At 48.8% G+C, this 13,187-nt stretch overlaps 1 pseudogene; it reads right to left on the reverse strand.

The window, feature by feature from the left end:
• Positions 1-322: 322 nt before the first annotated feature.
• On the reverse strand, positions 323-916 carry LOC125114998 (60S ribosomal protein L13a-like; annotated as a pseudogene).
• Positions 917-13,187: the final 12,271 nt, after the last annotated feature.

Consider the following 13,187-nt stretch of genomic DNA (forward strand, 5'->3'; position numbering starts at 1 on the left):
CTACAAGTATGGCCAAAAAAGAAAAAGAAAAAAAGAAAAAATGTAAAGTTGCTTGTGTTTCTGCAATGTAAATCCCTGCATCTCCCCATTCATTCAATAGCGATATCTACATATGTAGGTGCCTCTGCGAGTGGTGGGTTTAGTGAAAGTTAAGGGGTAGGGATATGAATAACAGGAACTACTGCGGTGGGATTGTGGGAGAATCCCTGAGGTACACCAGTTCTGCTGGGAGGCAGAAGAGATCATGAGAACAAAAGATCCTGTAGATAATTCTTTTTTTAAAAAATGTTTTTTAAAGAGTAAAGAGTCGATTTTATTGGGCTCAGCCTAGGAATCCATGGGTCTTGAGGACTTCTGCGAATTTGTCAATTTTCTTCTCAATGTCCTTTTCGGCGGTAGCCTCATGAGCTGCTTCTTGCAGTAATGGACCTTGGCGTTCTCCTTCCTCTTCTCCAGGATGGTGGTTACTGCCTGGTACTTCCAGGCAACCTCATGAGCCAGGTAGGCAAACTTCCCTGTAGGCTTCAGGTGCACCATCTTGAGGGCGGCAGGACCCACGATCCCCTTTTTCTTGTCATAGGGCGGCAGGGCCCCCTAAAACACCATCCGAAGGTCCTGGGGTGGCCTGGCCAGGCTGGGTCTTGTGGGGCAGCACGCCCTGCGCCACCCACCAGCAGATGTGGCTTGGGGCTCAGAAGTGGTTGGAGCCGCGGGATGGGTTGGTGCGCATCCGCTTGCGGAGGAAGACTAGGTACTTCCATTTGTTTCTGTAGAAATTGCCAGAAATGTTGATGCCCTCATAGCACACAACCACCCCCTTCTGGCCCAGAAGCACCTGCTCAGCAACCATGGCCTCCAGGTAGCCCGGGAGGTGGCCTTGGCCGAGGAGCAGAAGCACCTGCTGCCCCTCCCCCATCTTTGGCACCTGCCTGGGAAGTGAGAATTCTTTTAAATGGAGTTCAAGTTCAAGTCATCCAGATGGAAGAGGACCAAAGAGGCCCTGTGCTGATATCTGAACTACATTTACATGTTTGTCACGGGGTCCTTTAACCTGTAGATATGCTGATGGGAGAGGCAGCCAGCTTCCTCCCAGGGGCTGGAGAACCTTGGCTTATCTACAGAGGGGGCTTTATTAGTCAGACAGGATGGAAAGCATTAAAGAAACAGTAAAACATCCTGCAGAGGCGTGCTCTTTGTCCATGAGCAGTCAGGACGATATAGGATAGGAGACATGCTTCCTGGAACATAAACAGCTAATTCTTGGCCCTCTCCTCTCTCTTAAGAATATTTTTTTTTCTGCTGGCTCTGGGTCGCTCTGGCTCACCTCCTGCCTCCTCCTTATTAGCTCCACCTCTCATCAGCCCCTGGATATTGCCTTGGGGAGGGCTCTCTTCTCTGCTAGAATCTCTCCTCTCTCTCCACTTGGCCAAACTGAGTCTTAGGGTCCTAAATACCTTGTGTAGGCTGGTGACTCACACACATTGATCCGTCTTAATCTCTCCTCTTAATCCCAGATTCACTTACTCACTTTTTGTCTATTTTCTTTCTTTCTTTTCTTTTTTCAGCCGTACCTCCAGCATATGGAAGTTCCCAGGCTAGGGGTTGAATCAGAGCTGCAGCTGCAGGCCTACACCCGTCACAGCCACACCATATCAGAGCTGCATCTATGACCTACGCTGCAGCTTGTGGCAACGCCGGATCCTTAATCCACTGAGAAAGGCCAGGGATGGAACCCGCATCCTCACAGACACTATGTCGGGTTCTTAACCCACTGAGCTACAACGGGAACTCCTCACGTACTCAGTTTTTACTTGACACCTCCCCTTGGAGGTCGAACGGGCATCTCAGTGTAACACAACCAAAGCCAAGTTCATAGCCTCTTCCTGTGACAGCTTCCTTGTTCCAGTCCCTTCTTTGCAGTAAGGGGCCCTGGCAAATACCCAGCTACTCCAGCCCGAACCTGTTATCTTTGATTCCTTCCCTTTCCATATTCAATTATCAGTGAGTTCTGTGGGCTGTAGCTCCGATCTACAACCCGAATCTTTCTACTTCTCTCATTTCCAATGCTACTACCCTGGTCCAGGCCGCTAGCAACACCTGCTGTACTATTGCAACAGCTCCTCGTTAGGCCCCTGCTTCTTCTCTGGCTCCCCCCCGCCCCCGGCCAATCCAGCCTTTGCATAGTTACCAGGGGGCTCTTGCATGGCTTCCCATCATCATACGTAGACGAAAATCTCAGGTCCCTACTATGATGTATTAGTTATCTATTGCTGTGTAACAAACTGCCCCCAAATTTGGTATTTTATAAACAATAAGCATCTTTTATCTCCAATGGCTTCTATGGGTTGGGAATCTTGGAGCAGCTTGACTGCATGATTCTGACTCTGGGGTTTCTCAGGAGGTTGCCCTCAAGATGCTGGCCAATCATCTGAAGGCTTGACCGGGGCTGCAAGACCCAAAGGGTCTGGCTCATGTGTCTGGTAAGTTAATGCTGGTTGTTGGCAGGAGCACTTGGCTCCTCCCTCATCACATGGGCCCTCCATTGGGCTGGATGAGTGGCCTCAGGACATGGTTCCTGGCTTCTCCCAAAGCCAATGACCTCAGGGAGAATAATGGCGGAAGCCCCAATGTCTTTTGTCACCTGTCCTTGGAGTCATGGCCCATCATTTCTAGGATGCCCCATGGTTTACACAAGACAGTCCTCTTCAGCAAGGGAGGGGACCACACAGGAGGTGACCACCAAGAGGCAGGTGTCACTAGAGCCCATCTTGGAGGCTGGCGGTCACACAGAGCCTGCAAGGCCCCATATAATCTGATCCCTGCTTATATTTCCTGTCTTTCTTCCTATCACTCCCCCTTTGCTGCTTAGCCTGCTCCAGCCACCCTGGCCTTCTTTCTTTCACCCCAACGCACCTGGTATATTTCTGCTTCAGGACCTTTGCAATTTTGATTCCCACAGCCAGAATCCCTTCCCCAGGGAATTTCATAATCAGAATATCCCTCCTCTGAGAGGACTCCCCTGACCCCCAACCTAACATACCCCCAGTCACTATCTGCTAGCTTTTTTTTTCCCCCCTTTTTTTTTTTTTGAGTGCTGTTCTCTGTCTGCTATATTTTGTTTATTTGTTCATTATCAGTCTTCTCCACTAGGATACAAGGCTTCATCTGAACAGGAAATTGAATCTATTTTGGTCATTGCTGCCTTCCCAGCACTTAGAACAGTGCCTGGCACGTAGTCATGACTTTGACAAATGAGTGGGTGAAGGGCTTTTCAAGGTCAGATGACGTATCCACGAGAATATCCACCTGCTTCTGACTCCATGCTTTCCAAGCATTCTTCTTTCTTCCTTTTCTTCTTTCTGTCTTTCCTCCCTGCCTCCCTCCCTTCCCTCCTTCCTTCCTCCCTCTTTCTTTCTTTCTTTCTCTCTTTCCTTCTGACAGCTTCCTGAGTCTCAAAACCAGCTAGGGATGACCTGGGAGATATGTGTGACTAGTAATAACATCAGTACTAGTTAACCTTCATGGAGGGTTTACTATGCACTTTGCACTGTTTGCAATGCTTTACATAACTGATCATAACCCTATGAGGATAGAAATGTTATCATTCTCATTTCAGAAAAGAGAAAAATGAGGCCCAGAGGGTCCATGTAACTTGCCGCCAGATCACACAGTTGATAGATGGTGGAGCAGGATTCAAGCCAGGCGGTTTGGATTCAGAGGCCAAGATCCTTTTTTTTTCTCCAAACAGCTTTTTTGAGATATAATTCATATGTCGCACAATGCACTCATCTGAAGGGTACCATTCAGGAGTTGCCCGATGGCCTAGGGGTTAAGGATTTGGTGTTGTCACTGCTGTGGCTCAGGTTCAGTCCCTGGCCTGGGAATTTCTGCATGCTGAGGGCTCAGCCAAAAAATAAAAAATAAAATTAATGAAGTAAATTTTTAAAAATAAGGGGAGGGAGTTCCCATAGTGGCTCAGTGGGAATGAATCCAACTAGGACCCATGAGGACGTGGCTTCAATCCCTGACCTTGCTCAGTGGGTTAAGGATTGGCACTGCTGTGGCCGTGGTGTAGGCTGGCAGCTGCAGCTCCAATTCGACCCCTGGCCTGGGACCTTCCATATGCCACGGAGGCGGCCAAAAAAGAAAAAATTAAAAAATTTAAAAATTTAAAAAATAATAAACAAATTAATAAAGGGTATCACTCAATGGCTTCTGGTACATTCACAGGGCTGTACAATTATAACCACACCAATTAGCGAACAATTTCAGCACCCCAAAAAGAATTCCTGTCTCCCTGGCACGCAATTCCTTTTGTCCCCAACCTCCGCCCTCAGTCTCAGTGAACCCCCCCCTTTTTTGTCTCTTTGTCTTTTTAGGGCCATGCCTGCAGCATATGGAGGTTCCCAGGCTAGGGGTCGAATCAGAGCTGTAGCTGCCGGCCTACACCACAGCCACAGCAACACCAGGTCTGAGCCACATCTGCGACCTACACCACAGTTCACGGCAATGCTGGATCCTTAACCCACTGAGCGAGGCCAGGGATCGAACCCACATCCTCGTGACTACTAGTTGGGTTCGTTAACCACTGAGCCACGACAGGAGCTCCCGGTCTCAGGTAACTTCTAATCCGCTTTATTTATGTCTTCACAGATTGGTCTATTCCGAATATTGCATACACATGGAATCACACAGCCTGTGATCTTTCGTGACCGGCTCAATATTTTCAAGGTTTGTCTATGCTGTGACATGTATCAGAACTTCCTTCCTTTCCACTGCTGAGTGATAGTCTTGTGTATGGACAGACCACATTGTGTTTAATCCATCAGTTAATGGTCATTTGAATTATTTCTACTGTTTGGCTCTTACGAATAATGCTGGTCTGAATGTGCGTGTTTGTTTTTGTGTGGATGTGTTTTCATTTCTCTTGGGTAGGTAGATACCTCGGAGTGAAACTGCTGGGTCATGTGGATACAGAGGCCAGGATCTTAAATGCGTCGCTGTGCAGCCTCCTGTAGTGAGTGAATCTTCAAACCAAGTGGTGAGTTTGGTTTAAAATACACCCGTCTTGGAGTTTCCATCATGGCGCTGTGGTTAACGAATCCGACTAGCATCCATGAGGATTCCGGTTCAATCCCTGGCCTTGCTCCGTGGGTTAAGGAGCCAGCGCTGTCGTGAGCTGTGGTGTAGGTCACAGATGCGGCTCGGATCTGGTGTGGCTGTGGCTGTGGCTGTGGCGTAGGCCAGCAGCTGTAGCTCCGATTTGACCCCTAGCCTGGGAACCTCCATATGCCATGGGTGTGACCTAAAAAGACAAATATATATATATTTGTCTTTATACACACACACACACACACACACTTATATATCTTTATATATCAGTCTTGAGAGTCTTAGCACCTGCCTGACCCTAGGGCCTGATCACTTCCAGGTAATCTGAAGCCCAAGAGATGAATGACAGAAAAACACCCCAGAGGAAAACCAAGACCAGCTGCAGAAACCTTATGTAAGGTCCTTCCCTAACAAGGTTGATGTAGCTTCTCTCTCTCTTTCTTTTTTTTTTTTTTTTTAAGGGCTGCACCTGTGGCATATGGAGGTTCCCAGGCTAGGCTTTGAATCAGAGCTGCAACTGAGCCATGCATCACAGCCACAGCAACTCAGGATTCAAGCTGCATCTTCTACCTGTGCCACAAGCTTATGACAACACTGGATCCCTGACCCACTGAGCGAGGCCAGGGATCGAACCCGCATCCTCACCAAGACTACACTGAACCCACCCGTCCTAAAGCAGGGGAAGGGTGGTTTGGGTGCCGGCTGCTTTGGGATTTGCCTGATGGCAGCACCTGACACTTCCCCTTCTGGCTCTGGACAATCTCTCACCAAGTTGGTGGTGTCATGGCCACTTGGTCCCCCAAGGGGGCCAGCCTCAGGGGGCTGCATGATCCACATCGGCTCACAAATGCAGGTGCCCTCCCTGGAGAAGCACGCCGGGGCCGTGGAGAAGCCAGCCCTGAGGCTGAGCAGTTCAGCTGGGTGTAAAGGCCAGTGAACACAGGTTGTTGCTGTGGTTTTGTTTTGATTTTATCATGGGTGTGGTGAGCGCGCTGTTCAGAACCCAACGAACGTTAGTGTTTATTCCCTGAACGGCTTTATTGGACTGAGGTTCAGGTCTGTTTGCAGTTCCCATAATAAACCCTGGAGTTCACTCGCTGCCTTTCTCTGGGTCCTCGGGTCCTTGCAGAGCCAATGACCTGGGGCATCCCCACCAAGTGCACTGCGAGGGAGTTCCCACTGTGGCTGAACGGGTTAAGAACCAGACTCGTATCCATGAGGATTCGGGTTTGATCACTGGCCGTGATCAGAGGGTTAAGGATCCAGCGTTGCTGTGGTTGTGGTGCAGGCCGGCTGCTGCAGCTCCAATTCAACTCCTAACCTGGAAACTTCCATAGGCGGCAGGTGTGGCCCTAAAAAACAAACAAAAAAAAGGGCTTCAGGTCAGTAACCTCTTATCACCTCCCTAGGCGAGAAGGCAGCAATGCAGGACAGCCAGCTTAAGTGGTTTTGCTCAGGCTCACATACTAAATGGGCCGTGGGTTGAAGCTGAAAATAAGCCTGAAGCTGGTCACTCATCACACCCTTCCCACGGCCAGAGAGCTCAAGCGACCTCTTCCTCTCTGGCTGAGTTCGGGGGGTGGGGGGATGTCATGTAGAGAACAGATGCCTGCGTGTGCGCCACCCCCAGACCCCGGGCTCCCAGCCCTTCCAGCTTCTAGACCAGAAGGGAAAATCTGAGCTTAACTTGAAGGTACAGTATGTAGCTTTCTTTGAGTTCCTTGTGCCCCATGAACAGCCAGGCAATTCCAGGCTATTCCAAGGAAGCGGAGAATCGATTTGGCCCAAGCTGTCTTTCTGCAGGCTGCAGATTTAACACCTGAAGAATTGATGCAGACTAAATTTACCTGATGGGAAACAAAGGGGGGGGGTCCTTAAGAAAAAAATATGTTTTTTCTCTTTTTCTCTTCATCATTGCCATACCAGTTGCTTGCTATCACTCATAATTCCCAAGGTAAGGATGGTGTTTGAGAGGCCATCTAGGGAGAAAAACTCTGTTCCTAAAAAAATAAACAGTTGGCGTTCCTGCCCTGGCTCAGCAGAAACGAATCTGACTAGCCTCCATGAGGACAAAGGTTTGATCCCTGGCCTCGCTCAGTGGATTAAGGATCCAGCATTGCTGTCATCTGTGGTGTAGGTCACAGATGCGGCTCAGATCCCACGTTGCTGTGGCTCTGGTGTAGACCAGCAGGTGTAGCTCTGATTTGACCCCTAGCCTGGGGAACCTCCATGTGCTGCGGGTGCAGCCCTAAAAAGACAAAAATTAAAAAGTAAAATGAAATAAAATAAACAGTTGCATTTCCTTTATGAAATGCGTTCTCAATGGTGGCAGGAAGGCCCCTGGAGGGAAAAGAAAACTGGTTCTTGAAAGATGAAAAAAATCTGAGATTTTATAATAGTTTGTGGTCTTCCAACACTCAGCTTTACCTAATGAAATCTTATTTCTTAGTATTTAATTTCCCTCATGAAGGAGAATTTCTATTCATTTTACTTTTTCTCTTTAGGGGGGCAAGAATGAAAACGTTTTAAAAGTTTAAAACACTATTCTAGGATTCCCATTGTGGCTGAGTGGATTACGAACTCAACTAGTATCCATGAGGACATGGGTTCGATCCCTGGCCCCTCTCAGTGGGTTAAGGATCCAGCGTTGCTATGAGCTGTGGTGTAGGTCGCAGACGCAGCTCAGATCTGGTGTTGCTGTGACTGTGGTGTAGACCGAGGGCCATAGCTCTGATTAGACCCCTAGCCTAGGAATCTCCATATGTTGTGGGTGTGGCCCTGAAAAAAAAATACACACACAAAAATCAGGTATATGTGCCCAAATACTCGATCCTGGACAGAAACTGTAGAGAGACCTAGAACCTAACTTGCCGCTGCTTCCCAGGCTCTGTTATTCAAAGGCAGCCCACCTAACGGGATTGCTAATTGAAGAAGTTAACTGGTCGCCAGGACCGGAGGAGGACAAGGACCCCCGCTTGATGGAATGAAATAATGCCTGTGAAGATACTTGATCAGATGAGATAATGCACATGAAGATGCTTTTGTGCTGCAATGTTTACAAAGTTTGGTGGGGTTTTTTTTTTTTTTTTTGCCCTTTTCTTTTAGGGCCGAACCTGCAGCATATGGAGGTTCCCAGGCTAGGGGTTGAATCGGAGCTGTAGCCACCAGCCTACGTCGCAGCCACAGCAACACCGGATCTGAGCCACATCTGCGACCTACACCACCGCTCACGGCAACGCAGGATCCTTAACCCACAGAGCAAGGCCAGGGATCAAACCAGCATCCTCATGGAAGCTGGTCGGATCCATTTCCACTGCCCCACGACGGGAATTCCCAAGGAGGGCAGGTTTATTTACAGGCGGTGACTAGATCCTTGCCTCAGTGTCACCACAACGATTTGGACTAACTGATGGCTGTTTGTAAAACGTCTTTTCTGTCCTCGAGTGACAGGGGCTTTGTGAGCCTGTGTGAGAGAGTGTCAGCTGTTGATCCACCTGGCCTTCTGCGGCCTTGTCTCCAATTGCTGGCTGCTTAGTTATTTCTCAGCAATCCGGTCCTTTCTTCTTGTGACCATAGAAACTACCAGTAATGCAGGCACTTGTCCTTTCACAGGGCCTCTGAGCCCAAGAGCTTGCCCCCCTCCAGCCAGAAATCGGGCTGGTGCCTGTACTGATGGTGTCCTCTAACTTGAACCAAAAGTGTCCCCTTTTCCACTTGAATCCTGCTTCACGTGTGTCCCACTGAGAGGATCCTTGCTCAGGATTTGGCCGCAGAGGGATCAGAGACTTCAGACTTTGATAAGCTGGCGAGTCAGTCGTTCTGCAGAGCAATCAGTGCCCCCAGCATGATAAGGCACAGGTACTGAAAATGCAGTTAAAAGAGAACATGCATGGAGTTCCCGGCATGGCGCAGCAGTAACAAACCCAACTCGTACCTTGAGGTTGCGGGTTCCATCCCTGGCCTCGCTCAGTGGGTGAAGGATCCCACGCTGCTGTGAGCTGTGGGGTAGGTCGCAGACGCGGCTTGCATCTGGTGTTGCAGTGGCTGTGGTGTAGGCTGGCAGCAACAGCTCCAATTCGACCCCTAGCCTGGGAACTTCCCTATGCTGCAGGTGTGGCCCTGAAGAGACAAAAGATTAAATAAATAAATAAATAACGTAAGTGTAAAAAACAAAGGAATTTGTGAGAAAGTTCCTACTGTGTTCGATGCCCTTGACACCACCGTGTTTTTATAGCAACTGAGGCAGTCGGCAGGGAGGGTTGCAAGAGGGCCCAGTCAGATTAAACCCAAGTTTGAGTCAAAGAGCTGAGGCTCTGGAACCTCTCTGGAAGCCTCTGTTTCCTCATCTGCAGAATGTGCCGAAAAAGACAACCTGCTCCCTGGCTTGTTAAGTGAGATCAGGGGCAGAAGAGGCTGAGCCAAGTGCATGGCGCACAGTGTTGGGTCAAAGGCAGATGTGGCCCTTGCGACTGTTGGTGAAATGGGGAGCCTAAGACAGGGGGGACCCTGATTTGGAAGAAAAGGGGCTAAGTGAAATTCCACACGGAATTTTTACAAATCGTATGTTAAAACTATGATCAGGAGTTCCTGCATGGTGCAACGGGATGGCTGGCATCCGGGGAACACTGGGACGCAGGTTCAATCCCCAGCCTGGCACAGTCAGTTAAAGATCTGGCATTGCTGCAGCTGCAGCTTAAATTGCAAAAGTGGTTCAGCTCTGATCCCTGGCCTGGGAATTCTATAGGCTGCGGAGGCGGCCAAAAAAGAAAAAAAAAATCATCATATTTGTTTTGAAATAGGTTATCCATGCACATAAATCATTCAAAAGCAACAAAGAGGGATGGAAAATAGGCCTCTCTCCCATCTCTGTCCCTTACTTCCCAAGCCTCCCTCCCTGAGGCAACTAATGTACCACTTTCCTTAGGATGCTCCCAGAAATCTTTTGTTTCATTTTGTTTTTAGGGCCACATTTGCAACATACGGAAGTTCCCAGGCCAGGGGTCAAATTGGAGCTGCAGCTGCCAGCCTACACCACAGCCACAGCAACGCCAGATCCAAGCCACGTCTGTGACCTACCCCACAGCTCACAGCAACGCCAGATCCTTAACCCACTGATCAGGGCCAGGGATCGAATCTACATCCTCGTGGATACTAGTCAGGCTCTTAACCTACTGAGCCACAGCGGGAACTCTCACCCGGAAATTTTCAGTATCGCAAAAATTACTTCGGAGGGACATGAGTTTTGAAGGGCCAAAGAGTCTGAGAGTGAAGACAGCTGCCTGTGTGGTCGTGTTGGACCCCGAGTATAGGGAATATTTTGAAAGCATATTTAGTTCTCTGCAGCCTGAGCCAGACTGAGTGAAGCCTTTCTAGCTATAATAAGACACACGGGCTCAGAAAAGCAATGTGATTCAGAAGCAGGAGTCACAGCCCCCGAAGCAGAGCCCCTTATGTTTGGCGGCCGATGTCAGGGCAGGGCCCAGCCACACTGTGAGATCTGGACCCTGGACGGTGGCTTCATTCCCGACATTCCCCATGTGCCAAGCCCTCATTGCCGACATTCCCCTGGGGCTTAGGTCCTCTGCTCTCCTCCTGGACAGGGACACTCGGGGTCACATAGTTTTGCCTTCAGCTGCTGGAGGGGCCGGAGGACACATTCGATGAGGCAATGATCAGAAGCCAAGCAAGATAAGCAAGGATCCATCCTGCATTCTCCTCCTGGCCTGCTGGAGTCCAGTTTCTATTCCGTGAAATGCACAGATCTTATATTTATCCAGGATCCACTGGGTAAATTTAAACCCGCTCAAGTCCCAAAATGCACCTGTTTATTAGATAAACAGGGCTATTTGTTGCCATACTGTTAATAGAATAACTGTGGTATAGATGGAGCCAAGAGAGCTCACCCACTAGCCTCCAATCTTCTGTCGAACAAACGGGTATTGAATCACTCAACCGAATGAGATTCTGTGACCTTGATTACATGTTCCAGAGCTTAAGTCTATGTCAAAAAGTTCCCACTTGGGGAGTTCCCGTCGTGGCACCGCAGAAATGAATCCAACTAGGAACCGTGAGGTTGCGGGTTCAATCCCTGGCCCTGCTCAGTGGATTAAGGATCTGGCGTGGCCATGAGCTGTGGTGTCGGTCGAAGATGCAGCTTGGATCCTGCATTGCTGTGGCTGTGGCCCAGGCCAGCAGCTGCAGCTCCCATGAGACCCCTAGCCTGGGAACCTCCATATGCCGCGGGTGCGGCCCTAAAAAGACAAAAAAGATTCCCACTTGAATGTGACCTGAATTCACTATGCTGGAATTTGGTGTCCAGTCATTAAAGAAAACAGCAGTGATCATTCGCCATGTGTTTGAAGACCATGTGCTTGAGACATTTATTAGCCTTTGTCCCTTTCACGCTAAAGGAAAGTTCTTTCCTCTTCCAGGTACGCTCACTTTTCCACCTCAGTCAGGCCTGTGACTGTGTGCTCTCCTTTCAAGGCTTCCAAACCAGGCCACGGCTTTCCCTGTGCAGAATGCCAGGAAGGACTCCCGACATAGTATCTTTTACCCCATTTCTCACTTGCCTTGCGTCCTCCAAGCCTGTGGGGCTGCTTGCCCGGTTCCTCTTCCATCTGCGTGTAAATAAGCTCAGCTATACAAAGCAGAAGATTTTCCCCATCTGACATTCCTAACTCTCTGAGTGAGTGAATAATGACTCTCCCTTCTGGTCTGTAGGCAGTAATGGCATTTATATTGATCTGAGCTCCTGGTGATGCTTGTAGCGATTTAATTTTCCTAAAGCCAAACGCTCACGTTAATTGGGGAGAAGATGGAGATTTGATTTCTTGGGCGGAGCCAAAGAGTCAGGAATGGAGCTGATTCCTAGACCCAGAAAGGCTGCCAGCAAGACGGTGAAGCAAGTTGCTTTATTATTTTGGAGCTCGGAGCAGGGCAGAGATGGCGTTAGTAAACTTCTCGGGTTTTAGTGGCTCGGTGAAGTCTCATAAAACAGTCAGCTGGACAAAAAAGAAAAAGGGGGAGAAGGGGGAGGGGAGGAGGGAGGGGGGAGAAGGGGAGGGGAGGGGAGGGGAGGGGAGGGGAGGGAGGGGAGAAGGGGGAGGAAGAGGAAAAGCAAAAAGCATTAGAATTGATTTACAAGCAATCCTATCCTATTTTCAAACAAAATGAGCCTCAAGACAGCAGGCAAACTACTTTACCGACTATTTTTCACCACCTCCTACTGTTCTTATGGCTAAGGACCCTGAAGCTTAGTTAAATGATATAAACTGTGCCAAGCGCCTCCTAAAACCTAGTTGGAACTCAAGACAAGTTCATTCTCTTCCTAATTGTCTTTACATCAACAAGAAGTGTTAAGAGTCTTGGAGCTGACGTTTCTGCTAGCTGCCAATTAAACCCTCAGCTATACTGTCATATAAAACACAGGCAGTAAATGGCATCTGGAGCTACTGCCCAGGGAGGATTGTCCCCGGTGACAGTCTGGGTTAGGCTGTCTGGCCACCTTGGGAGGGGCCTGGGGATGCCATTGAATCCCCGCAACCTGTCTAGTTTCTCTGGGTCCTGACAATTATCTCAGCGTCATGGTCCAGACGCCATAATAACAGTAATAATACTAACATTTTGAGGACCTTATTTAAACACACTCCATGCATTATTTCACGGAGGCTCTTAAGACAAAATGTTCAGACACTGCGGATGCTTGCCAGAAGGGAGGACACCAAAAATCTGGGCACTGAGCTATCTAAATCTGAAAAACCGGAGAACGAGAGAATAAATTCCATAACGCTCTGCCCTTGGGTCATAAAACCAAAGGAAGAGACGAAAAAAGTCTCACCCAAGAAGGCAGGGAAAAGGCGGCTTTGGGATTTATTCGAGAAATGAGCAAATATTACTTCTGTTCTCCAGTAACCATGAAGGACTGGAACTTGTGGTTAAGGATTTAGGGGTTAGGGAGAGTCTGAGGGAAGGGTAGTCTTATTCCTTCCTGATCTCTGTTTTGGTTCCAGGGAATTAAGGTTTCCATTGCATAGGGTGCAACTAGATATTTCCTCCACGCTTTTGCTGGGACC

Source organism: Phacochoerus africanus, chromosome 14 (genome assembly GCF_016906955.1).
Source record: "Phacochoerus africanus isolate WHEZ1 chromosome 14, ROS_Pafr_v1, whole genome shotgun sequence".
NCBI lineage: Eukaryota > Metazoa > Chordata > Mammalia > Artiodactyla > Suidae > Phacochoerus > Phacochoerus africanus.